The sequence below is a fragment of the Macaca mulatta genome, chromosome 3 (assembly GCF_049350105.2).
Source record: "Macaca mulatta isolate MMU2019108-1 chromosome 3, T2T-MMU8v2.0, whole genome shotgun sequence".
Taxonomy (NCBI): Eukaryota; Metazoa; Chordata; class Mammalia; order Primates; family Cercopithecidae; genus Macaca; species Macaca mulatta.
In genome coordinates this window covers 194,802,028-194,827,967 of record NC_133408.1, presented here as the reverse complement: position 1 = coordinate 194,827,967, position 25,940 = coordinate 194,802,028, and the positions used below count along the sequence as shown (strand labels likewise).

Below are 25,940 nucleotides of genomic sequence, written 5' to 3'. Positions count from 1 at the left end.
TTATTTATTTATTACTATTATTTTTTGAGACAGAGTTTTTTGCTCTTGTTGCCCAGGCTGGAGTGCAATGGTGTGATCTTGGCTCACCACAACCTCTGCCTCCTGGGTTCAAGTGATTCTCCTGCCTCAGCCTCCTGAGTAGCTGGGACTACAGACATGCACTACCATACCCAGCTAAATTTGTATTTTTAGTAGAGACGGGGCTTCTGCATATTGGTCAGGCTGGTCTCGAACTCCTGACCTCAGGTGATCCACCCGCCTCGGCCTCCCAAAGTGATGGGATTACAGGTGTAAGCCACTGCCCCTGACCTATTTTATTTATGTACTTTTTGAGATAGTCTCGTTCTGTCTTCTAGGCCAGAGTGCAGTGACGTGATCATGGCTCACTGCAGCCTTGACCTTCTGGGCTCAAGCAGTCCTCTCACCTCAGCCTCCCAAGTAGGTAGGACTACAGGTGCACACCACCAAGTCCTGCAAGTTGTTTAATTTTTGTAGACGCAGGGTCTTGCTATGTTGCCCAGGCTGGTCTTGAACTCTTGACCTCAAAAGATCCTCCCTCCTCAGCCTCCCAGAGCATTGAGATGACAATCATGAGCCGTCACAGCTGGCCTGTGGGTGATTTTATTCCTCAAGATAGGTGCATTTATTATCTCCATTTACATCTGAGGAAACTGAGGCATAAAGGGGCAAAATAACATTTCCAAGGCTACCGACTGGTAAGTGGCCAGCATTTGACTGAGGAGTCTGTCTCTGGAAACCCTGCCTCTGCTGCCCCTTCTGTGTCTGAGTGTGGCAGTCAGACCCCAGAGGGAGTCCCGTACCTGTAAAATAAAAACAATCAGCTGCCCCTGCTGACCTCATTCGGGAGCGAAGCCCAGGCTCAAAAGGGATCAGGTGTGGCCATGCAGGAAACGCTCTTGCTTTCTTGCTTGCCTGTCATAACCTGAATAATCTCTGCACCAGATCCGTGTTTGTCTCTTCCCTGCTGTAGGTCACTGTGGCCTTGCCCCTCAGAACAACAGAGCCATGGGCAGCGGCCAGACAGCACTCTGCGCTTTGATGAATTTAAAGTGTTGGAGTGATCACAGGATGCCCGTCCGAGTTTCACAGTTAGCGAGCTGCTGAGCTGAGCCGAGCTGAGGGTTGGCCGGGTAGAGTCCTGTGGGAGAAATGCTGCTTGGATCACAGAGATTTCTGTGTATCAGGAAGCAACAAACACTAAGTAAGCACTTGCTGTGGCTAAATGCATATTGCACCCGGTGAGTGGGGGATGTGCAGATGGGGGAGTCCCACAGTCCATCTGGTCCCAAAACCAGCTACAACATCCACATTTTACTCAGACAAGGGGCCCTCAAGCGCCACCTCACGCTGAAGTGCTGCTTCACGTGAACGGAGCTCAGGATTCTAAGCCAACAGGCTTATCTAGAACTTTCTGCATGTACCAAAGCAGCCTGCTTCCATCTCACTGCCTCCTTTCCACTGTTAGTGTTCTGCTGAGGCTTCTCTTGGGCTCTACCTCTCCCTGCCCAACACCTGAGAAAGGCCTGACCGGTGCTGGAGGCACTGGGGGCACCTCTCCTTCGGATGTGCTTCCCACGTAAGGCAGGGATAGGGAGACCTGTCTGTCTAGAGAGACATATGTTTATACATCAGAGAGAAACACAACACCTGAGTTCTCTAACCATTTCCTGCAAGACCCCTCTTGACACACCTTAGGAGTTTCAGGGCCACACTGCCTGGCACAGCTGGTTCCCAGTGTGGACCTGTCTCCACTGCCAGCCCCTGCCCCACCCTCTCCACCTGAGTCCTGATACCTGATGACCAAGAGAGGCTGTGCTGCCTCTGGCCCTCACAGTAAGCCAGCGGGCCTGCGGAGCGAGACTCTCGCTGCCTCCCAGCACTCCAGGCTGCAGTTGCTGTTTCATCTTCCATGGGTGTAAAACACCAAGCAAGTGACATAGTGACATGATACAGAATGACCTCCCTGTGCTGGCAGTGGCACCACAGAAAGAGGAAGACTAAGGGCCAGAAGCTGCCTGTGCAGACCACCATTATGGAGCCTGGGAAATGAGTCCTAGAAAGATTATCTGTTTTTTTTTTTTTTTTTTTTTTTTTTTGAGATAGGAGCTTGCTCTGTCGCCCAGGCTGGAGTGCAGTGGCGTGATCACTGCTCCCTGCAGCCTCTGCTTTCTGGACTCAAGCAGTCCTCCAGCTTCATCCTCCCAAGTAGCTGGGACTACAGGCATGTGCCACCACACATGGCTAATTTTTTAAACTTTTTGTAGAGACTATGTTGCCAGGGCACTATGTTGCCCTGGTTGGTCTTGAACTCCTCAGCTCCAGTGATCTGCCTGCCTCCAGTGATCCTCCCACCTCGGCCTCTCAGAGTGCTGGGATTACAGGAATGAGCCACCGTACCTGTCCTAGAAAGATTAAAGGATCAACACTCAGGACCCCAACCACAAGCCCAAAGAGGGAAACCTTGGCAGATAATAGTAGTAATGACAATAATAACCCACAGCATCGTCAGGCATCATGCAACTCTGTGAGTGTAATCCCACAGCAAGCCCCAAAGGCAGGCGCTCTTCTCATCTTACAGAGGCACCCAGGGGCTTGCTGACTTCCCAAGGCCACACAGCCTGCTAACTGTGCTAAGTGGTGACCTGATGCCTTGAAAGGTAACCACACCATCTGGCTCAAAACCACTGGCCAGCACTGCCTCTCACAGAGATGCCTGTCCCATCCAATGTGGATAAATGAGCATAGAGAAGAGAGAGGCTGAAGGAAGGCCCAGCTACCCATCCAGCTGCAGGATCCCTGCTTTTAATCCTCAGAACCTCCCTGTCCCTGAGGGCAGATGTAACGAAAGAAGGTTTGAATCTTCTAGTTTTATCTGAAAGGACACAGCTGGCCCCGAATGCCATTCACCCAATAACCCACATGGGAGAGATTCCAGATGTTGTCTTAATACCCGAGCCCCAGCTCCCACTTACCCTCTTTCCTGGGCTTTGATCTCATGAGTCTTAATCCCCGCTGGCGACCTGGCCTTCATCCACCTGTTTCCGTCCACTATCCGGGCAGGCAGCAATGCCAGCCTCTTTGGAATTCTTTGGCCTAAACACCTGTTCCCAGCAACGATTCCCGTTCCTGAAATCTCCTGCTTTCCCAAGGGATGGCACCAACACAGCTGGAGTGAGGTTGTCACTGCTCCCTCCCTCAAATGTCCCGAAATCATCAAAAAAAAAAAAAAAAAAAAAAAAAAAAAAAGGAAAGCTTAGTTAATACCCTGCAATCAAAAGTCAGGAGATGTGTCTGTTTAATAACAAATTAGATGATTTCTTCCAAAGTGGACAAAATATGATTAAAAGTTGAGATTCTTATTATACATAGAGAAAATTTAACTCCATACAAAAACAAAGAGTTTTGCTGTAGTTCACTCCAAGGTTTTGCAATGCAAACAACCACCAATGAAGACTTAGGAGCCTGCCTGGATGGTGGCTTTGAGCATGGGCTAAGCACCCAGCAGACTAAATTGGAGCTCACTAGCTGTGTGGCTCTGTCCTCCAACCCCTCTGAGTCTTATTCTCTTCCTTCCAACGTAGAACCACAGATGCTGTGATACTGCACGAGAGAAACTCTTGGGGATGAATTCCTGTCACTAACGCCAGCTCCTCTCAGTCACTCTTCTCTTTAGACTTCAGCAAGACCAGCGGGGCTCAGTTGTGCCCGTCTGTACCCACAGCTCTCAATCCCAGGTGTAGGGCTTAGGTCAGGGAGAAGATGAAATGAGCCCAAGGAGGGAGGAGTAGAAATAGGGGCACAGGGCAGAGAAGCACAAGGCGCTGGGGTTGGGAGGACTGGTGCTGTGGTCCCTCCTTCAGCTTTTTCTTGGAAGGACACTCAGGAGTGTCCCATGGAGATACCCACGGTGTGTCTGCTCCTGCACAGCCCCTCTGGATGCTGATAGAGTCGGTTTAATGTTTGACCTGCCTCACAGGCGTTGCTTCACTTTTCCTGTGCATCTGGCCTGTCCTCCATGAGCTCTGCAGCCAGGATGCATGGTCTTTGAATTTCTGTGGAGCGTGCCCTTCCCATCCACGTTTGTATCTTGACAGTGCAGAGGAAACAGGGCAGCTTCCTTCCCCTGGCAGCTGAGCCCTGAGTCTCCTGTACTGGCCTGTCTTGAAAACTGCACCTGAGTTTCTTGTATAACAAATAGGGTTCCAGATTTCAAAGCTTCATAGACCACTGCCGGGGATGGGAACAGCCTTGAGAAGTCACCTGCTTCGAACCAATTCTCTGTTCTCTGAAGCCACATAAATGGATGCAGCATCAATGACTTGATCTTTTTTTAACTGCACCCTCTGCAGGCAGAGAAGGGGGCAGGATTGAATTCCACCTGCACGCTGTCCTTTGCTGACCTTTTCAGTCCGTGCAGGCAAAAGGTGCAAAGTCCCCGTGGGTGAGGCAGGCAAGGTACAGAGGGCTTTGGGGTGGGTGGGGTTGTTAGTCCCTAAGCTCATAGGTCCCCAGATAACTGAGAGCTGACTCAGTGCTCCCTGGTTGGACTTAATGTAGTCTAAAGACACGAAAACTCCTGGTAAGTCTTTCCCCGGCCCTCCTACCTCTGTGGTCACATCACCCAGTCGCCACCGACCTTCTCTGGAGGAAAATAAACCCCAAACTCTTGACATTCAGTTCATCTAGAGTTGCAAAATTAAAGTTTAAACAGGAAGAAGCACTCACTGTGAAGGGAAGGCACCTGCAAGCCCTGGGGTCTGGGCAGAGGGGAGCCTTTGAAGTTTCGGAGCCGGGTTCCTCGTCACTCTGCAGGTGGCAAATGAATTTTCATTCAGAGAAAATCAAATCGCTTTAGAAGGTGGCTAATGTGGGAAGAAGTTGGGGGTTAGATCACTGAGGTTGGATCTGTTGTGTGACACCTGAAATGGTTTTCCTGAATTCGGAGTGCCCAGGCCAGGTCTTTTTGTACTTTGCTTTATTTTTTGTTCCTGAGACAGGGTCGCATTTGGTCACCCAGACTAGGGTGCCGTGGTGCAATCACTGCTCACTGAAGCCTCCATCTCCCATGCTCAAGGATCTTCCCGCCTCAGTCTCCCAAGTAGCTGACATGCGCCACCACACCAAGCTAATTTTTTTTTTTGTAGAGATGGGGGTCGTGCCATGTTGTCCAGCTGGTGTTGAACTCCTGAGTTCAAGTGATCCTCTTGCTTTGGCTTCCCAAAGTGCTGGAATTACAGGTATGAGCCACCGCATCTGGCCCAGTCTGGCTTTTAAATGGAGATGACAATGAGCCCAGGGGAGTATTGGTAAGGCCTGAGCACTGAGCTGCCTCCTTCCCGGCAGGCCTGGTTTTGTAAATATCAGTCTGGCAGCAGGTCCCTTTCCCCCAGGGAGCTTCACAAATCATACAGTGACCAGAGCTCGTGAAACAGAAGGCCGGGTGGGACACACTGCAGCAGGAAGTGGCTCACCACCATCCTGAGTCCCACATCCCAAGAGGCTGTTTAAATCAAAACACAGCCTACGCAGGTAAAGTCTCCATGCAGGTCCTGAGGTGGCCTCGCTCTCTGTGGACCCTGGGGCTCTGTGGCCAGTGGGCACCCCTCACAGGTGGTTTCTTTCTGGAGGATTCTCCCTGCTGAGTGTGTGCTTCCTGAGGGCAGGGCCACCTCTCAGCCCAGTCTGGGGAGTGACGGGGTGAGACGTGGATGGGAGAAGCCTCTGGGTTGGCCAGCCCTCAGCAGGCATCTGATTTCATGATCGTCTGGGCTCTCTATGCATGAGCTGTCTCGGTGGTTCACTTGGGGTGGCTCAGATGAACTCCAGGGTGAGCTGGCATCTCTGGTCCTCCCTTAGAGCACCACCAGCCTTACCCCGAGAGTTCTCGGTACCTTCCGGGTGCATTCAGCTTCCAGAGCCTGTGGAAGGGCTGCAGGAGGCTGTGCTCTGTGGATTTAATTAATGAATCTGAACCTCAGAATGTGACCTTATATAGAAATAGGGTCTCTGCAGATGTCATTGGTGAGGTCGGGGTGAGGTCACCCTGGAGTAGGGTGGACCCTCAGTACAATGGCTGATGTCCCTGTAGGAGGAGCAGAGGCACAGAGAGACACCCAGAGAAGACAGCCATGCAACAGCAGAGGGGAGACTGGAGCCAAGGACCCCTGGGATTGCCGGTCACACCAGAGCTGGGCCAGGTGTGGGTCGATCCTCCCTGCAGACTTCAGAGGGGGGGAGGCCCTGACATCTTCCTCTAGGACTTCCAGCGTCCAGAGCTGAGAGAGAAGGAATGTCCACTGTTAAAGGTGCCCAGTCTGGTGGTCACAGGAGACTCATACAGCGCTTGGAAGAGGGGTCAGTGGACAGCCAGAAGGGCAGCAAGGCCAGCAGCTCCAGAGCTGCCACCTCCGCTGTGGCGTCACTTTGCTTATTTTGGTGCCTGTGTGTCCTCACTTGTCTGCCCTTAGGGAGGCGAAGCGCAAAGACCAGGGGTGGGGGAAGGCGAGTGAGGATGCTGCAGCCCACCCCCATTTTCCTTCCAGCCACTCCCCAGCCCCAGCCCCCACCTAAAAATACCTCCTGGGGCTGCCTTGGTGTTCCGAGAATGTCCGTGCCCATGTGGTATGGTCAAGTCATGTGGCCACAGGAGGTGATGAGGAAGTTTAGTGCACTCAGGGCCATGATGGGCGGTGCCAGGGCGGTCAGGAGGCAGCAGACAAGAGCAAGGGAGTGGCTGTGCAGGACTGGGGTTTCCGTGAAAAAGGAAGGGCAGGGAGGTGAATGCTTTAGGACTGGCCAGCTGGAATCATCTCAGCAGGTTTGGCTGTGGGTGGGGGTGGTCCCTAGTCACCCAGGACCTGGCCCTGGGATGGTCAGGGCAGGGGAATATTGCCCGGGGTGGGGGGGCTTTAGGGCTGGAGAGAGGAGGTCTGCTGGCTAGTTTGCATATGAAAAGGCATGCTCTCAGAGCCCTTGCTTTATCGCTTTATCAGAATTGGCCAGCCCCTGGAGGGACAGGCTCTCCCCAGCCAGAAAGCTTTTCTAAGACGTCAAAACACAGTACACAGAAAATTTAGAAAATATATACAATACACACAGGTATTACTGTCATGGAGACCTGCAGTGAGCAGGGCTGCAGAGCCAGAGCTCACGGCCACCTGTGCCCCCGGAGTCCCTGGCATCTCAGGTACCTTTGACCAGCACAACGTGGGCTGTGGAGCTGCAGACCTCTGCCTCTCAGTGGGGCGGGTGTGCAGGCCGGTTCTGAGGGCAGCGCAGGGGCTGCGGCAGGAGCCTGGTGTGTGATGATGGGGGGCTTCAGTTTCATCTGCAGAGCTCTGCTTGCAGGTGCCCACAGTGCAGAGACCGCAGGGGTCCCCGCGCCGCTGGGTGCCCGAGGACGTGAGACCGCGCACCATCTGCCTGCTGCCCGCTGCCATGTCCGTGTGCTTGGAGCAGGGAAGAGCTCAAGCCAGTGACCTTGAAAGAGGCAACACAGCTGAGAAACGTGTCAGACATCCTTCCGGGCTGGCAGCGCCGGCTGCACATCTGTCTGGAGTGTGTGGATGCCAGAAGTCACTGTCCATGGGGTGACAGCGCAGCCTGGAGCTGATGAGAGGCTGGGTGCACACTGCACGTCTCCAGCAGGTCCCCACAGCAGGCTCTGCTGCAGGCATCGGGGCGGAACTGAGACTGGACAGACCTAGGCTGCCAGCAGAGGGAGGGTTGGGAGGCCTGTCCCAGGGAGGCACAGAGGGGGTGCAGCAGGGCCTCCCCCAGCCTCTCCCTCACCTGGCGCCCCGCCTTCCCTCCTTTCCTAGTGATCGCCTTCCCTTCCCTTTCTTCTTCAGAAGGAGGAGCTGTGGGCAGAGGGACTTTGGAAAGCATGGCGTTACTTACCTTTCTCACCTCTCAGGGCTTATGCCATCCTCCTACGAATGATGAAAGCCATCATCCCTGCCTCCACCCTGGAAGAGAGCATTGAGTTAGAGAACAGGGAGCTTTCCCCTTAGCGTGGCCCCCAGGTCAGTTTTCCCAGACGGAGGTCCTCGGAAGATTGGCTTCTCTCGGTGTTTCCAGCAGGCCAGGCAGAAAGTGAGGGGCAGCTCGTGTTGGAAAGAGTTCAGGACTCGCTGCCACCCGTGGCCTCTCCCGGAGGTGACAGCGTACGTGTGAGCACAGCGAAGGCTCCGAGCAGCCCCGGAGGAAGTGCACATGTGTGGCTTTGTCTAACCAGACATTTCCCCTGGAGTCCTTTCCCCCACAGAGGGTGGACTGACACCTCAGAGTCCTGTGTTCTGGAGAACCCGTGAAATCCTCCCTGCGGCCCTGCAGGGAAACGGTCTTGGTGCAGAGCAGCAGTGCCTGTGCTTTTCGTGTCTGTGAGTCACTCACCGAGCAGTCTTTGCCCAGTGAAAGGTTTGAGGAGCTGTTAACTGGGCCAAGTCCTGGGGAAGTGATGAAGTAGAGACAGTTTGTCTTCAGTGCTGGCCACCTCCCATTTTTAGTCCCTTCTTTCCTGTCTCCAGAGAGGGCTTCCTCTCTGGTCTCCCACCTGCTCCGGCATCGGTGTTTTGATTCTGCCCAAACTTTCCTCTCTTTTAAATTATCCTTCATGGCTAAGATGGGAGTACTTGTTTATACTAATGTGTAAATGACTAACCAGCTAACATTGCTTAAATTCTGTGTGGGCAGGAGGCTTTGCACAGACCTCTCACGTGTCCTGAGGTTTGCCTTTAAGCAGAAGACTGTCTCCTCTGACAGCGTTAACTCTGTGCACCTGCTACGCTTGATGAGTATTTAGGCTTGGTGAATACCTACATGCACCAGGTCAGTTCTGGGTGAAGAACAAACACCGTGAGCAGGACAGGCGGGGTCTGGAGGGGTCTGGAGCGGGAGGCAGATGCACCAAGGCAGGGGGAAGTACCTAAAGACCGTTAGTGTCAGCACAGCATCGCTTCAGGCTGAGCCAGCAATGCCTGTCCAGGAAGTGGTAGACGGTGGAGTGTGGAGCAAGACATGGAGAGAGAAGGATGAAAGATGCTCAGATGGGGGCTCAGCAAACTTTCTCTACAAAGGCCAGATGACAAATAAAGGAACGGTGGCTGTGTGGGCCACTCAGGGCCTGCCTGAATCATTGTCTCTGTTTTCCGACAACCCTTCAGGGATGTAGGCACCACGGTCGGCTTGCCTGGGGCCACCTTTGGCCCAGCTGCCTGGCTAGACGATGGAATTTTGCCCACTGGAGGGCACTGTTTTTAGAGAAATTTCCTGGTTTCCTTCAACGGAATTAAAACACAAATGTAAAACGTACTGGTGGAAGTCCAGGCAGGAGGAGGAGGCAAGTTCCTGTTGGCAGCTGTGGTGGTGAGTGTCACCTTGTCATGCTGGCGCAGCCGTGCCATTGTGCAGTTAAGACACCCATCTGGATGTTGCTGGGAAGGTATTTTCTGTTTATAGAAATGGCTAGGATGGGAGTACTTGTTTATACTAATGTGTAAATGACTAACCAGCTAATATTGCTTATATTCTGTGTGGACAGGAGGTTTTGCACAGACCTCTCACATGTCCTGAGGTTTGCCTTTAAGGAGGACCGTCTTCTCTGACAGCGTTAACTCAATGCACCTGCTATGCTATTGATAGTATAAATAGTAGATACACTATAGTGTTTAACACCTATAACCAGTTGCATTTCAGTAAACAGAGGGCCCTCCACAGCATGGGTGGGCCTCATCCAATCAGCTGAAGGTCTAAAGGCAAAGACTGAGGTTTCCCAGGGAGGAGGAATTCTGTCTCAAGCTGATAATGTAGGAACTCAGCTAGAGTTCCCCGCCGGCTAGCCTGCAGATCGCGTGCTCAGGACCTCAGCATCAACTCTTACCAGACTCTCAGCCAGCAAGACGGTTCGACAGATTTCAGCCTTGCCAGTCCCTACAATCAGTGAGTGAATTTTTGTTAAAATAGATGTCTGTCTTCCTCTTGACAAAGACATAGACATATAGATGTGTGCACACATACACGCACACGCACACGCGCGCACACACACACCCTATTAGCTTTGCTTCCCTGCAGAACTCTGGCCAACATGCAGCTTAGAAAACAGCTGGCAGTCCAAATGACGTATTGTTAATCATATGGGGGCGTTGAACCTGCGCACCGCAGGCGGGAGAGTCCGGGGCTGCTGGGCAAAGCAGTGTGGCGGGGGGCTGGAGCCAGGGCCAGCCTTGCCCCTCACAGCCACGGAAGGTTGTGCAGCCTGGCTAAAGGGCACAGCCTCCTGCAATTCAGGGACCAGGTGCCTCAGCCTGTCAGGAGGAGGGGTGAGGGAAACACTATAAGAAACCCTCCTTTCCCCTCCACCGTCCTGGTGGTCTAGAAGGTGGCTCCCTGACCCCAAATACTAGGCCCATCATATGTTGTTCATCTGCTTTGAATCCAGATTCAAGTTCAGCTATCCCTGAGCAGGTTCCGTCCTGTCCTTTGAAGCCAGCTTTTCTTTTCTCAAGTATGTTCTACTGTAGAACTGAGGAGAGTGTGCAGGCCCAGGGTTTGTGTTCAGTGTGGCAGAGATGGCAGGTGTCTCTTTCATCAGGAAACCACATGTTAGGGGCACACATTGCCATCTCCTCTGCAATTAGGTGAGGTCTGAGGGCTACACTTTGGAGGGTGGACGGTAAGTGGATGGAATCTGCTCTTGTTCCACCATCCTGTGGACTGGCGGTGGCTATCTGCACCGGGGGCAGCCTTGGGGACAGAACCCCAGTCATGTAGCCTCGACTTTTACTTGAGAGACAAGTCCCAGGCGTTCTACCCTCTGGGGGGCTCGCCGGGGGGTGCCCTACCTGGCTCGCCAGCACCTCCCGTCTTCTGCATCTGCTTGCACCTTGGTGGGGATTCCACGTCGGCCGACTAGTGAAATGGGGCCTGAAGTAGGGCACACTTGCTGGGTACCCTCGGGAAGGCGGGATCGATGGGGCAGTGCCAGGGCTCAGGTATGTGATGTCACGCCTCCCAGGTGCCCCCACTATTCCTTTTGTCCATCATTGTCATCATCTTCGCCTTGGGCTTTTGTGACCCGGGTGAGCTCCCTGCCCCATGGCCCTGCCTTCCCAGCAGGAGACAGAGTCTGGGCAGCACTGGAAACACACAAGCCCTGGGATTCCCAACCTTCTGTCCTGCCCTCCGGCTCCAGGCCCGCAGCCTAAGTGGGACAGGAAGTGTCTGAGAGCATGAAGGGTTAGTGTGCCTGTGTGTGCATGTCATGTGTGTGCCAGTGTGTGTATCATGTATGTGCATGTGTGTATGAGTGTGTGCATGTGAATGTGTGTGTCGTGTGTGTGTGCCTGCATGGCATATCTGTGCATGCAAGTGTGTGCATGTCTTGTGTGTGTGCAAGTGTGTGTGTCTTGTATGTGCATGTGTGTGTGTGCATGCCATGTGTGTGTGCAGGTGTGTGTGTGTGCAAGCCATGTGTGTGGGCAGGTGAGTGTGTGTGCGTGTGTGTGCATGCCGTGTGTGTGCAGGTGAGTGTGTGTGCACGCGCATGCATGTGCATGCCATGTATATGCAAGTGAGTGCGTGTGCATGCGAGTGTGTGTGCACCTTCATGGTGTGTCTGTGCAGGTGAGTGTGTGTGTGTGCACCTACATGGCGTGTGTGTGCATGCCGTCTGTATGTGCAGATGAGTGTGTGTGTGCACCTGCATGGCGTGTCTGTGCGTGTGTGTGTGCGTGTGTGTGTGTGTGTGAAGGTGAGTGTGTGTGTGAAGGTGAGTGTGTGTGTGAACCTGCATGGCATGTCTGTGCGTGCAAATGTGTGTGTATGTGTGTGCTTTGACTGGACCTTACTATGCCAAAAGATAATCTTTTTAATTTAGTAAGAGAGACGGTGTTAATTTAGTGAGAACACAAAAGTCAGACCCCTTAAAAAAAATCCGAGCTACCGTCTTCATCCAGCCAACTGGTATTAGTTCACGTAAACAGCTGGGATTGGCAATTGCAGACGGGTGGTCCTGGGGCCGAGAGGACAGGATAATTGGCCACAAGAAAGATACTTGCTGATTGGTTCTCCTTAGAGCTGAGCAGCAATAAATGCCTCGTAGAATTATTATATAGAGGGAATGAATTTTAAAAATTTATGCTTCCCTGTGTTCTTCTCTTTGTCATATGATTCTTCAAAAATAACATTCTCAAAAGCCCATCTTAAATATTTAACAAGATCATTCCTGATGAAAATCTAATGAAAGTTGGGGGCTTCCTTTCACGTAATGTATCTGCTGTATAATCCCAGGTGGGAAAATTCCAGAGGGCATTTGAGCCTCTCCTGTGTGGGCCAGTCTGTTCATCTTCTCTGAGTACCCCAGCCCCACACCTGTTGCAGGAATCCGAGATGTCTGTGTCTTGCACTTCAGCAGGGAGACAGGACACTTAAGTCCAAGGATGGGGATCCCATTTCCTGGGGACTACAGTTTTCACCCCATCTCCCCTGTAAGCAGCTGGCTGGTAAGATCACACTTACTAAATGGTTTGGTTAGGATGAGGAGTGCAGCCAGGGGTCCCCTGAGTTCCAGTGTCTGGGGCCCTGGTCTGGAGCCCCAGAGTCCAGAGAGACAAGCAGAAACATGCGGTTGGTAGGGTGGGGGTGGGGGCTCCCAGGGAGGCAAGCTTGCTGCCTGACTCGATCATTTCTAAAGACGGGGGCTTGGTTTTATGCCTGGACATCTTTGGAGCACCTTGGGCAAGATTGTCTTTGCTCTGGAGAAGATATTTCTTATCATAGCGTCCTTTGGGGATGGAGTTGGCGTCTGAGAATAAAGTGCAACTTAAGCGTGATCCTGGAGTGTCCTGTCCAGTGGGTTAACAGCACTGATGTTTTCACGGTGCAGTATTTCTGCTAGCTTCAATTGCTTTTAAATTGTTAAAAACATTGGAATGGTTGGTGCCTTGAACATTTTCAACTAGTTCCTCCTAAGACCCAGGAGAGCACTTGTAGCCTAAAAAATGGCAGAGAGACAAATTAAATGATAATATTGCACCTGCTCCAATCTGTCATTTAGACACTCTTAATGAAAAAACAATGAGTGACTTTGCCTTTCTGCTGTGCTGGAAGCTTTCACTACAGTTATTTAGGTTACCAATAAAATGCCACCACCCCATCCCTGGACACACACACAGACACACACACGCACAGCACTGCCATCCACAAAAGGCTGCAGTTAAACCCAATGCATTTTCCACACCAGGCTTCCCCTGTTCTCCCAGGACAATGGAAAAGCTCCCGGTGTTTTGGGGTGCAGCTCCCCTTTAAGGTGCCCTTCGGATCAGGACGACGACAGTGTCTGCTGTGGTTCTAGCCCCTCCCCTGGCTCTTTACATATGAGGTTGCACCAACAGAGTTGCAGATATCAGCCTTTTTGCACCTCAAAATGGCCCTTTAATGGGGCCCGGCTGGTCCTTGTCTCACTCGGACCTCACAGCAGCCCTGAGGGCACCGCTTGCCACTTGGACAGCTGAGGGAACTCAGAGGGGTAACTGCCACTTTCAGCCAGTGACGAATGGCAGAGGCTGGAGTTTAATCCCATATCTACCTTTTCCTGCCTGTGCGGCCTGAGCGGCTGTGCAGTTCTCTGGGCCTCAGTCTTCTCATCTGAGAAACAGGATAAAGACAGCCCTCCTCTTATAGGACTGTCGTGAAGCTTAGCCGAGGTCATGCGTGTTAGTGCCAAGCCGCATTCCTGGTGCTGCGATGCCCCAAGGTGGGGCTTACCCCATTGCTGTTCCTACTATTCATTCACGGTGTTCATCCAGGTAAGCCTTGCCCCGGTACACATCAGCGGGTGAAAGGAGTCAGAGAGGGATGGCTCCTACCCAGCCTGAGCCGTCCAGCAGCCTCCTGGGTCCTGGCTCACGTCTGTGTCCCCTGCACACCAGTAGAGCAAGGGGCAAGAGGCGCCACCCTATACATACCCCAGCCGGAAGCTTCTCGGGCCACTTCTGCTGCTGTCCTGGGCCACTGAGTCACACATGGTCCCTTAGCTACATGGAGGCTGGGGAGCGAAGTCTTTCACAGGATATCTGGGACAGCCCAGATGGTTCTAGAAGGAAGAGTGGATACTAGGGGACAAGGGACAGTCTCTGCAGCCACAAAAGGATCAGGAGGCTGGACTTATCTAGCTGCCCAGGCACAGAAACTTGTCCACACGTTCACAGCTGCCCCTGAGGGGGTCTCTGACTCTTGGTCCCACCCCAAAATGGAGCTTCCCCCAGTCCAAGGCAGTCTCGGACCCAGAAACGCGAGGGAGACGCTTCTCTCCACTCGTGCAGTGGGACCTTTACCGGTGTGGCAGGAGCAGCACCATGACGGCTGTGATGAGGCCTGGGGCTGTGCAGACCTAGGAGGGCCCTGGCTGAGCTGAGCTGTGGCCCAGGGTCCCTAATGGGCCCTGCCCAAGGTCTCAGGTGCCCAGCAGCCTTCCTCATGCCTCCCCAGGCTTTCCTCCTCCATTTCACCTTTGCTGTCCATCCTGTGGAGGAAGAAACCAGGAGACACTCACAGAAAGGGTCTTAGGGGTAAGAGACAAATGCCCAGTTCAGGGAGAGCGTATGGTTTCCTGCAACTACCACCCGAAGCACCAGAGACCACGTGGCCTCAGCAGAAACAGACTGTCTCGCGATTCTGGAAGCCAGATATCCAAGAGCCAGTTGTCACAGGGCCACAGTCCCTCCGGGTCACCAGGGAGGGGTCTGTCCCATCCTCTCTGGCTGCCAGTGGCTCCCTGGCTGGCAACAGCATCACTGCACTCTTCCCCTGGCCGTCTCCTTGTGTGCTCCTGTGTCCACATTTCCACTTATTACAAAGAGGCCGGCACATTGGATTTGGGACCACCATATTCCAGAACGACCTCATCTTAACTCCTTACAGCTCCAAAGACCCTATTTCCAAATAAGCTCATGTTCTAGGTGCTGGGGATTTAGGCTATTACCATATCAATTTGAGGGGGAACACATTTAACCCACAGCAAGGGTTCTGTGTGGGGTGGGGGAATGGGGAGAGGCAGGAGGAGGGGAGCCCAAGGGGTTTGAGCTGTGCTGCAGGTTCTGTTTCTTAACGGGGCGGAACAGCTTGTATCCGTTTCATTATTCTTTTTATTTTTTATTTGTCTTAATAAGGTAAAGAATGGAAACTACATAAACCCACCACATAAAGAGCAGAGGAGGGAATAACACAGATGCAATAACCAGCGCTGAGTGGTGTGGCCAGGAAGCCGGGAGTGGAAGCCGACCTGGAGACTGCAGGAAGCCGGAGGCCTAATCTTTAGGAAGCCGAGGGAGTGTGTGAGCCCAGCAGGCCGGGAAACTGGGGCCCGAAACCCCCGAGGGACAGCATGAGAGGGAAGAGGAACATCGGCTGGACGTCTTTCAGGGAGCAGTGAGACGCTGGCGTGGTCTTCCAAGCCTACTCCCGCAGAGGACGAGGGCATTGGTTTTGGGAGAAACTGAACCAGAAATCTCTGTCCTGGGAGCAGCAGTCACAGGACTGAGGTTCAGGGTAGGGCCCAGGCTGAAAGCGGGGATTCGGGGAAAGTCTACCCACTGAGTGAGGCCCAGCACACGCGGGGTGAAGAACCCCAAAGTCTTGCTCCGGCCCTGAAATGACCTTGAGCTCCCGCACAGCGACACTGCAGGGTCAGAAGCCTGTGCAGCGGCGTCTTCAGACGTTTCAGGGAAATAAATGCCTTCTGGGCCGGAAACCTGCTCCAGCCGCGTACTCCTTGCCCTTACTGGTGGAGCTTGGATGATCGCCCACCCTGTAGTCCTTAGGTCTCTGCGCCTTCTCTGAGCTTCCTACGGGGTGGGGCGGGGCTGGCGGGGGTGCTGCGCTGCTTCGGAAGGAGCTTGGTTCCCAAGGCAGGAGAACCCCAGGAGGACGCGGAGGAAGCCTCCAGGACGCAGGTGGTGAAAGATCTGCAGGCTGTGTGAAGGACACTCACGCCTTGACTTCCACAGTCCTCCTTCGCTTCTCAGCAGTTTTGGTGTCTGGCTCCAGACTCCGTGGCTCTCCTGCTCTCTCCAGCTCGCAGGCCTGTCCTTGGCTACAAAGGGCAAAGTGTGGCGACTGGTGGTAGGACCAGAGGGGAATGAGCGTCGTCCTCTCTCACAGGCACCGAGAGGTTTGGCTCCGTGGTTTTTGTGCAGGAAGAATTCCCCAGCCTTCTCTTTTGTTTTTCCCCCTTACTAATATTATTTTTTCAGCTGTTTACCCCCACGAATGAAAAAAAGTATTTTTCTTCATTACTGCGCCTGCTACCAAAGTGACTCATTTACAGATTCATTTTGGCAGAGGCTGCAGCATCTGTTATAATTTTTACCTGGTCCCCAAGGGCAAAGCTTCTTACCTTGCTGGCTTCAGAGTATTGTTGGTAAGTGTCTTCTCTCTCTCTTCCTAGGTTTTGACAGTAGGCAGGAGCATCTGGGGATTAATGGGAGGCTCCATTCTCCACCAGGTCAAACAGACAGGTTCGCAGCCACAGACACCTGTAGGCAAGTAAGGCCACCTGGCCAGAGCTCCCGGCATGGGGCAGGCAGTGAGCAGGGTGGGGCATTCCTGGCAGCCCTCTCCCTCTGCATCTGCACCCCTCCACCCTGACAGTGGTGCTATGTGGGTGCTCTCTCTATGTGAGTGCTCTCTCTATGTGAGTGCTCTCTCTACGTGGGTGCTGTCTATGTGAGTGCTCTCTCTATGTGGGTGCTCTCTCTATGTGAGTGCTCTCTCTATGTGAGTGCTCTCTCTACGTGGGTGCTGTCTATGTGAGTGCTCTCTCTATGTAGGTGCTCTCTCTATATGAGTGCTCTCTCTATGTAGGTGCTCTCTCTATATGAGTGCTCTCTCTATGTAGGTGGTTTCTCTGTGTGGGTGCTCTCTCTATGGGGGTGCTCTATGTAGGTGCTCTATGGGGTGCTCTCTCTATGTTGGTGCTCTCTCTAGGTGAGTGCTCCCTCTGTGTGGGTGCTCTTTTTGTGGGGGTGCTCTCTCTATGGGGATGCTCTGAGTGCTGTCTCCATGGGGGTGCTCCCTCTGTGTGGATGCTGTCTTTATGGGGGTGCTCTCTCTATGGAGATGCTCTATGTGAGTGCTCTATGTAGGTGCTCTCTCTATGTGGATGCTCCCTTTGTGTGGGTGCTCTCTCTATGGTGGTGCTCTCTATAGGGGTGCTCTCTATGTTAGTGCTGTCTCTGTGGGAGTGCTCCTTCTGTATGGGTGCTCTTTCTATGGGGATGCTCTTTCTATGGGGATGCTCTCTCTATGTGGGTGCTCTATGTGGGTGCTCTCTCTATGTGGGTGCTCTATGTGGGTGCTCCCTCTGTGTGGGTGCTCTCTCTATGTGGGTGCTCTCTCTATGTGGGTGCTCCCTCTGTGTGGGTGCTCTCTCTATGTGGGTGCTCTCTCTATGTGGGTGCTCCCTCTGTGTGGGTGCTCTCTCTATGTGGGTGCTTTCTTTATGGGGATGCTTTCTATGTAGATACTATCTTTAGTGAGTGCTCTCTTTATGTAGTGCTCTCTTTATGTGGGTGTTGTCTTTAGGGAGTGCCCCTCAATGTGTTACTTGCTGTATGCGATGCTCTCTTATGTGACTCTGCAGTCCCTGGACCCACTGAAGGGGTGGATGGTTGGTTATAATCGGATGAAAACAGCTAGTTAAAGCAGCAGATTGCAAGGCGGCTAGGGACCGGGTCTGGGTGGACCCGGTGGCTATTTCTATTGTATTTGTAATTTGACCTAGTTTTTTACGTTTCAGCCACTTATGTGTCATTCCTGCTCTCAAAGCTTCATTTTCAGCAATCTAGAAAACAAGTCCCAAGTCCCTGTCTCCTGTAACCTCAGTGAATACCTTGCCAAAAGCTCTGTCTAGTGTGTATACAGCATAAGGAAAGAGAACCGGCGTACACCCTGCATTTCTCAGCGACGAAATTCCCGCTACACGTTGTGCCTTGAAGTCACCTGCAGGGCTCCGCGTTCCCTCTAGGGTGGGCGGGAGTCGGAGCGCGCGGCGCGCGGATGGACGCCAGGGGGCGCTGGTGCGGCGCGGCGCGGGCGAAGGGGCGGGGAAGAGCCCAGGGCGGCACTCAGTCCCCGCGCGGGAAGCCTTGGGGGGCGCTGCGGGGCGGCGTGGGCCGCGGTGGCATCCGACTGCGGGGTGACCGCGCCTCCCGGGCCGGGGACTCAGCAGCCACCGCGGCCCCTGGATTGCCCTGGCGGGACCGGTGCGTGGGAGAAGGAGGCTGAAAGCGCCCTCCCACTAAAGACACACGGGCGCAGGGGAGCCCTGGGAGGGCCACGGGAGAGCCCCAGAAAGGTCCCAGGAGGGACTTGGGAGAGCCCCAGGAAGACCCCCAGAAAAGCCCCCAGGAAGGTCCCAGGACAGCCACCAGGAAGGTCTGGGGAGAGCCCCGAGAAGGTCCCGGGAGAGCCCCAGGAACGTTTGGGGAGAGCCCCAGGAACGTTTGGGGAGAGCCCCAGGACAGCCCCAGGACAGCCCCAGGAAGGTACCAGGAGAACCCCAGGGAGGTCCCGAGAGAGCCCCAGGAGGGCCCCAGGAAGGCCCCGGGAGAGCCCCAGAAAAGGGAGAGCACGGAGCCAGCACGAGGCCCGCAGCAACAGGAGCGGCGTCAAGGGGAGGGTGCTTGCACCGCGGCCGCCGCAGGGCCCACAGTGTACGGTGTGGGTTTTTCCGTTTGGTTTTTGTTCTTGTTTTTGTTTGTTTGTTTGTTGAGACAGTGTCTCGCTCTGTCGCCCAAGCTGGAGTGCAGTGATGCGACCTTGGCTTACTGCAACCTCCGCCTCCCAAGTTCAAGCGATTCTCCTGCCTCAGCCTCCTGAGTAGCTTGGACTACAGGCATCCGCCACCACGCCCAGCTGTTTTTTGTGTTTTTAGTAAAGACAGGGTTTCACCATGTTGACCAGGATGGTCTCAATCTCTTGACCTCGTGATCTACCTGCCTCGACCTCCCAAAGTGCTGGGATTATAGGCATGAGCCACCGCACCTGGCCTAGGGTGTGGTTTTCTGAGGCACGATGCCCAGGTAATGTCCCCAGGTGGGCCCCAGGTCACCAGAGGTGTATTTCTGCCATTGGGGAGGTGGGAGAAAGGCCCTGCGCCTCACAGTGGCAGATCTTTCTGGAATGCAAGCTGAGGGCATCGAAGTGCCTGCTGTGTGTGGGGCAGAGACAGATGACCAGCCTTGGCCTGCCTTTGAATCCCTGTCTTTGGTTCCAGGGGCCACTGGCAGCGTCTGGAGCTGATTTGGTTGGAGGAGGGGCTGCCACAGGCATCTAAATGGGCAGAGGCCAAGGATGCAGGCAGACCTGCGGCCATGCACAGGATTGCCCCACAGAGAGATCCCCAGCCCTGCACAGGACAGCCCCACAGAGAGGTCCCCGACCATGCACAGGATCACCCCACAGAGAGGCCCCCAGCCCTGCACAGGACAGCTCCACACAGTTATCCTGTCCAAATGCCACTGGGGCGAGGCTGAATATCCCAGTCAAGAGAGACAAAGACAGGCATCCAGGGAAATGCTCTGATGGGTTTCCAGGGGCATGGGGACAGGGTGCGGAGCCACTCAGCTGTGCAGTATAGACGTCCCCCCGGCGGTGTGGGCATTGGCCCTGCTCCCTGGGCCCCAGGACAGTTACTTGCAGATTTCTTCTTGCATTTGGACTCCATTTACCATCACTCCATGGATATTAACTGGGTGCCTACACTGCAAGCTCAGATCGCACAAGGGAGACCAGGTCCCCTTCCATCTGTTAGGACCGCAGTGGAGAGAGCTGCAGTTGGCCCCTCAGGCTTGGATTACACCAGGTGAAACCCCAGTAGTTGCTGTGATCTGGCTGCGTGAAGCGCATGTTCTAAATGGGTTAAGCAGGACGGATCCTACACAGAGTTATTGGTGTTCAAAGATGAGTTAAACAGAAGAAACCATTAGGGTTACTAAAGTAGAAATAATTAAAACAGAACAACAGAAAACCAAGCTCGTGAACTGAATGCAGAATCACAAAGTATTTGGAAAGAGGTGATGCGTGATTCAAAGATCTATGAACATACCAGGAATTTGGAAGTGGGGAGTGAGAAAGACATAGAGGAAAGTGAAGATATTTGAACTATATTGGGCAGTGGGGGTTGGGGGGCTCTTGCAAATAAATATTAAAGAGGTAGATGGTAAAGAATGGTTTAGAAAAATGTCGAGGTTACTACTTTTACAACTAAAAATATAGAGAGCTTTCAAATCATGAGAGATGATACAAACAAAATAACAGCCCTCCATAGCTTTCTCCTGCTGCCTAACAAAATACCGCAGACTGGGTGGCTTGAACCACAGACACTCATTTCTCAGGCTTTGGAGGCTGGAGTCCTGAGGGGTGGGTGCCAGCATGGCTGGGTTCTCACCAGGCCCCTCTTCCAGGCTCACAAAACGCCACCTTCCTACCCTGCCCTCAGTGGCCTTTCTTGGTGCCAGCATCGGGGAGAGAGTGAGCGAGCTCTCTGGTGTCCCTTGTTATAAGAGCACTAATCTCATGGGATCAGGGCCCACCCTTATGGCCTCATGTAACCTTTACGGCTGCCTTACTCCACACACAGCCATACTGGGGTTTGAGGCTCCAGCATGGGAATTCTGGGGCCTCGCCAACATTCAGTCCATAGGAGGCCCTTAGGATGAAAGGCTGGGCTTGAAGGAAACTGCATAAAACAAAACAGACATCTCGGAGCAAGGGAGATGGGGACCCACAGCCACACAAAGGAGCTGGGGAAACCACAGCCATGTGTTTGTTGTTGTGATTAAGAGACAAAGAGTTTTTAAAGCGACGTTACACATAAACATCAAAACAACATTGAACTTCCAGGGAGGAGAATGGATTAAGTGGGTGAGAGTTTCCAAGATGGTAGGGGCTGAATTGTGTCCCCATAAATCCAAAGGATGAAGTCCTAACCCCTAGGACCTCAGAAGGACCTTGTAGGGAGATGGGGTCTTTACAGAGGTGATCAAGTTAAGATGAACTTGTTAGGGTGGGCCCTAGTCCAGTATGACTGGTGTCCTTAAACATGGGGGACATTGGACACAGACACCCACAGGGAGATCCCTGCAGGAAGGTAAAAATAGCTGTCTGTAAGCCCTGGGGGAGGCCTCAGAATGTGGCTGTATTTGGAGGTAGAGCCATTCAAGAGGAAATTAAGGTCAAATCGGTTCACTGGGGTGAACCCTAATCCCATAGGACTGGTGTCCTTAGAAGAAGAGAAGATGAGGACACGGACACACAGAGGGATGACCATGTGAGGACCCAGGGAGAAGGCATCTGTCTACAAGCCACAGAGAGAGGCCTCAGGAGAAACCAGCCCTGCCCAACCTTGATCTTGGACTTCCAGCCTCCAGAACTGCGGGGAGACACATTTGTGATGTCTGAGCCCCCGACATGTGGTGCCTAGCTAGGGAGGCTTTGCAAGCTCTTTCACCACATCAAAACAGGTGTGTCTCAGGCTCTTGTTTTTCACTGTGTCAAAATGGGTGGGTCTCAGACTCTTGTTTTGCTGTTTTATGGATTTGTTATGTGTGCTAATACATGGAAGAGACCTAAACATACTTCTAGGATGTGAAGAAGCCAGCTGACAAGGGGAGCCTAAAATACTGGTGGGATGAACCCCATGTGGTCCATCCATACAGCAGAGGGGTGCTCAGCCACGAGGAGGGACCTGATGCACACTATACAGCAGAGGAGTGCTCAGCCACAGGACCCGACCCACGCTACAGCAGAGGAGTGCTCAGCCACGGGACCTGACCCACGCTATAGCAGAGGAGTGCTCAGCCACGGGACCTGATCCACGCTATAGCAGAGGAGTGCTCAGCCACGGGACCTGATCCACGCTATAGCAGAGGAGTGCTCAGCCACGGGACCAGACCCACGCTATAGCAGAGGAGTGCTCAGCCACGGGACCAGACCCACACTATACAGCAGAGGAGTGCTCAGCCACGGGACCCGACCCACGTTATACAGTGGAGGAGTGCTCAGCCACGGGACCCGACCCACACTATACAGCAGAGGAGTGCTCAGCCACAAGGAGGGACCTGATGCACACTATACAGTGGAGGAGTGCTCAGCCACGGGGCCCGACCCACACTATACAGTGGAGGAGTACTCAGCCACGGGACCCGACCCACACTATACAGTGGAGGAGTGCTCAGCCACGGGACCCGACCCACGCTATACAGTGGAGGAGTACTCAGCCACGGGACCCGACCCACGTTATACAGTGGAGGAGTGCTCAGCCACGGGACCCGACCCACACTATACAGTGGAGGAGTACTCAGCCACGGGACCCGACCCACACTATACAGTGGAGGAGTGCTCAGCCACGGGACCCGACCCACGCTATACAGTGGAGGAGTACTCAGCCACGGGACCCGACCCACATTATACAGTGGAGGAGTGCTCAGCCACAGGACCCGACCCACACTATACAGTGGAGGAGTACTCAGCCACGGGACCAGACCCACACTATACAGTGGAGGAGTACTCAGCCACGGGACCCGACCCACACTATACAGTGGAGGAGTGCTCAGCCACGGGACCCGACCCACACTATACAGTGGAGGAGTACTCAGCCACGGGACCAGACCCACACTATACAGTGGAGGAGTGCTCAGCCATGAGACATGACCCACACTATACAGGCAGAGGAGTGCTCAGCCACGGGGAGGGACCCGACCCACGCTCCAGCAGAGGTGAGCTCAGAGGACATGAGCCAGTCACAGGAGGACAAGTATTGAATGATCCCGCTCATAGCAGGTCCCTAGAGTTGTCACATTCACAGAAAGAGAAGGTAGAATGGTGGGTGCTGGGGCTGGGGCAGGCAGAGTGGGGAGTTGCTGCTTAGTGGGTGCAGTTTCCATTTAGGAGATGGAAGAAAGTTCTGGAGGTGGTTGGTGGGGAAAAATGCACAATTCTGTGAATGTATTTCGTGCCCTTGAATGGTGCATTTGAAACTGGTAAATTCTATGTTAGATATACTTTACCACAACAGCAAGAAAGTAACAAAAAATGCTGGTGAGAGAGTGACACTCGCCAGAGCATCCTAGGTGGAGTGGGCACCACGAAAGGCAATGAGTTCCCTGTCCCCGTCAGGAAGCAAGGAGGCAGTTCTGCCCAGCAGGATGCTGAACACAGCCCTTGGCAGCCTCTTCCATCCTTGGGTTTCCGTGGTTCTGTGCTCCTGGGCCTCACACAGGACAGTGCGCCAAGCCAGTCAAACAGATCAGACACAGGCCTGTGCCAGCTGTGTGGCCATGGGCTCGGAGGAGAGAGGACCCCGCGGTCCAGGAATGGGTGCCTGCTGCCGTGCATGACAGTGTCCCCCGAAGTGGACGGGGCTCTGGGCTGCAGCCACAGGCCAGGGTTGGGGCAGTGTCCAGCTGACTTTCCTTCCCGTTGTGACCTGGAAAAGCAGGCGTCACAGCCTCTAACCTGCTGCCTTGGGCCAGTGTATCTGCTGGCTCCCTTCTCCACTGCTCTTCTCCTTCTCTTCCCCCTTTTCCCATCGGGCCCTGTCCCTTTGGAAAGGCTATAGACAGTCCCCTTGCTGGGAATGAGGCCCCACAGGCAGACACCCCATTCACAGATGCCTTCTTTGGCCCATCATGGTCTCCTGAATTGGCTGAGTCTCGAGGCCTTTGATGAAAAGGTAACTGGAGCAAGCGACTAAAAGGGCAGTCTGAGAGGTAGCCGTGGAGCAGGGTCTGAAGCTGGAGCGCATGATGGGCTCTTAATTGTGGGCTTAGAAGGGTGGGTACAGGCTGGTGTGTGCCTGGGCAGCTGGGCGGGGTACCTCCCCCAACACGGACAGGCCAACTGGCCCCACTCCAGCGTGCAGCAGGCCTGGATCCAGCAGTTCCTGCAGGAGAAGGGGCTCAGGAGGATCCCACTGGGTCAGCCCAGGAGGACTCTGGCCAGGTCACACCTCCAGAAGGGGCCCACTTTCTCCAGGCCCCAGAGGCTGCTGAACAGCCCAGCCCCTGCCCTGGGCTGCCCTGGGCTGTACTGGGCGAGAGCAGCCCTCACCTGCGACAGATGTGCCTGGCTTCCCCTTGCGTCTCGGGAGGTGGAGGTGATGCTGACGCTCACGCATTATTTTGTTGTCTTTACGTTCGTCACCGTGGGAAAGACCTACTCATGGGAAAAAAAAGACTTTGCTCCCAACCCCACCCCTGAATTTTAATTTTCAAAAACGTACCCAGGATAAAACCCCTCTTGCTGTCTGACGGAGGACTTGGCTTCTCCGCGCATAGCCACCGAGGCTCTGTTTGCTGTGGGGAAGATGAGCCCATGCTTGGGGCCTCCCAGGAGGTGGGAGCTGGACTGAGCCGGGATTGAGTCTGGGGGCAGCCAGGCTTAGGGGCAAAGCCCACCTGGTCTCATTTATAGTCCCTGGGGCCCCAGGAAAATCCCAAAGGGAGCCAGGTGGCACAGCCATAGCATTTGCTTGGACCTTGTGACATAGCAATAAGTAGTGCACTTCCTGGAGGGGAAGCCGATGAGAAAGGAAGAAAATAGTGAGTAAATGAAAAAGCCGCAGAAAGAAAAACTGCAAGGTGGGCGAGCGTCCGGGGTCTGCACAGCAATCCACCGCCAGACAGGGGCTGACAATCACAGGGCGTGGCCTCTCACTGTTCAGGGGGCCAGGAGGCCAGCACCAAGGTCTTGGCCAGAGGTGGTTCCCCCTTGGGGAGCTCTGAGGGCCAGTCTTCTCCGTGCTTCTGTCCTGGCTATGGACCCACTGCACGTGTCACAGTCCCGGCCACCGGCCCCCCTGCACATGCCTCTGTCCCCGCTGCTGGCCTCCGCACACACGCCTCTGTCCCGGCCGCTGGCCTCCCCCTGCACATACCTCTGTCCCGGCCGCTGGCCTCCCTGCATGCGCCTCAGTCACAGCTGCTGGCCTCTGTACACGTGTCTCTGTCCTGGCTGCTCATCTCTGTACATATGCCTCTGTCCCGGCTGCTCATCTCTGTACATATGCCTCTGTCCCGGCCGCTGGCCTCCCTGCACGCGCCTCTGTCCAGTGCGCACCTCTGTCCTGGCCGCCGGCCTCCCTGCACGCGCCTCTGTCCTGGCCGCCGGCCTCCCTGCACGCGCCTCTGTCTTGGCCGCCGGCCTCCCTGCACGCGCCTCTGTCCTGGCCGCCGGCCTCCCTGCACGCGCCTCTGTCCTGGCCGCTGGCCTCCCTGCACGCGCCTCTGTTCCAGCTGCCAACCTCCCTTACACTTGCCTCTGTCCTGGCCGCCGGCCTCCCTGCACGCGTCTCTGTCCCCGCTGCTGGCCTTGCCGCATGGGTTGGCATTCCTTGGTTTGCAGCTCCGTAACTCTGATCTCCCTCGCCACCGTCACATGGCCGGCTTCCCTCTGTGTGTCTGTGTCTCCATGTGGCATCTGCTTTCCGTGTGTCTCTAAGATTGCTGGCATACGGCACAAACACCCTTCTACTCCATATGACCTCATCTTAATGAACTACGCCTGCAAGGACCCTCTTTCCATACAAAGCCACTTTCTCAGGTGCCAGGAGTTAGGTTTGCAACAAACCTTTCAGGGGGACACAATTCCACCCCCAAAATAAAGAGACAGAAGACAAGAAATAGCATAAAAAAGAGAGAAAAGAAAAATGAGGCGAGGGATGCATTCGGTGTGACATTTCAGCCCAGGACTTTTGGGGTGTATAAGGAGAGACAGAATCCAGGTCTAGGTGGGTCCTTCCTGGGGGCCCTCTATGCTCTGCCCTTCAGGAGCCCACTCTGGGTTGCTGAGTGAGCAGGACTGGCCACTGGCAAGCCCGACCCTACCTGCCTCGTGCCCTGGGAGTCACTCACGTGTGTAAA

The 25,940-nt window shown here is 54.2% G+C and overlaps 1 long non-coding RNA gene across 1 annotated transcript; it reads right to left on the bottom strand.

The window, feature by feature from the left end:
* Nucleotides 1–605: 605 nt before the first annotated feature.
* On the bottom strand, nt 606–25,929 carry LOC144340033 (uncharacterized). The gene is made up of 5 exons (XR_013415753.1): nt 24,956–25,929; nt 16,415–16,553; nt 7,212–16,111; nt 2,994–6,764; nt 606–1,159 (listed from the first exon to the last, which is right to left on the bottom strand). It is a non-coding gene; the product is annotated as an uncharacterized LOC144340033 (long non-coding RNA).
* Between the last annotated feature and the right edge of the window lie 11 nt (nt 25,930–25,940).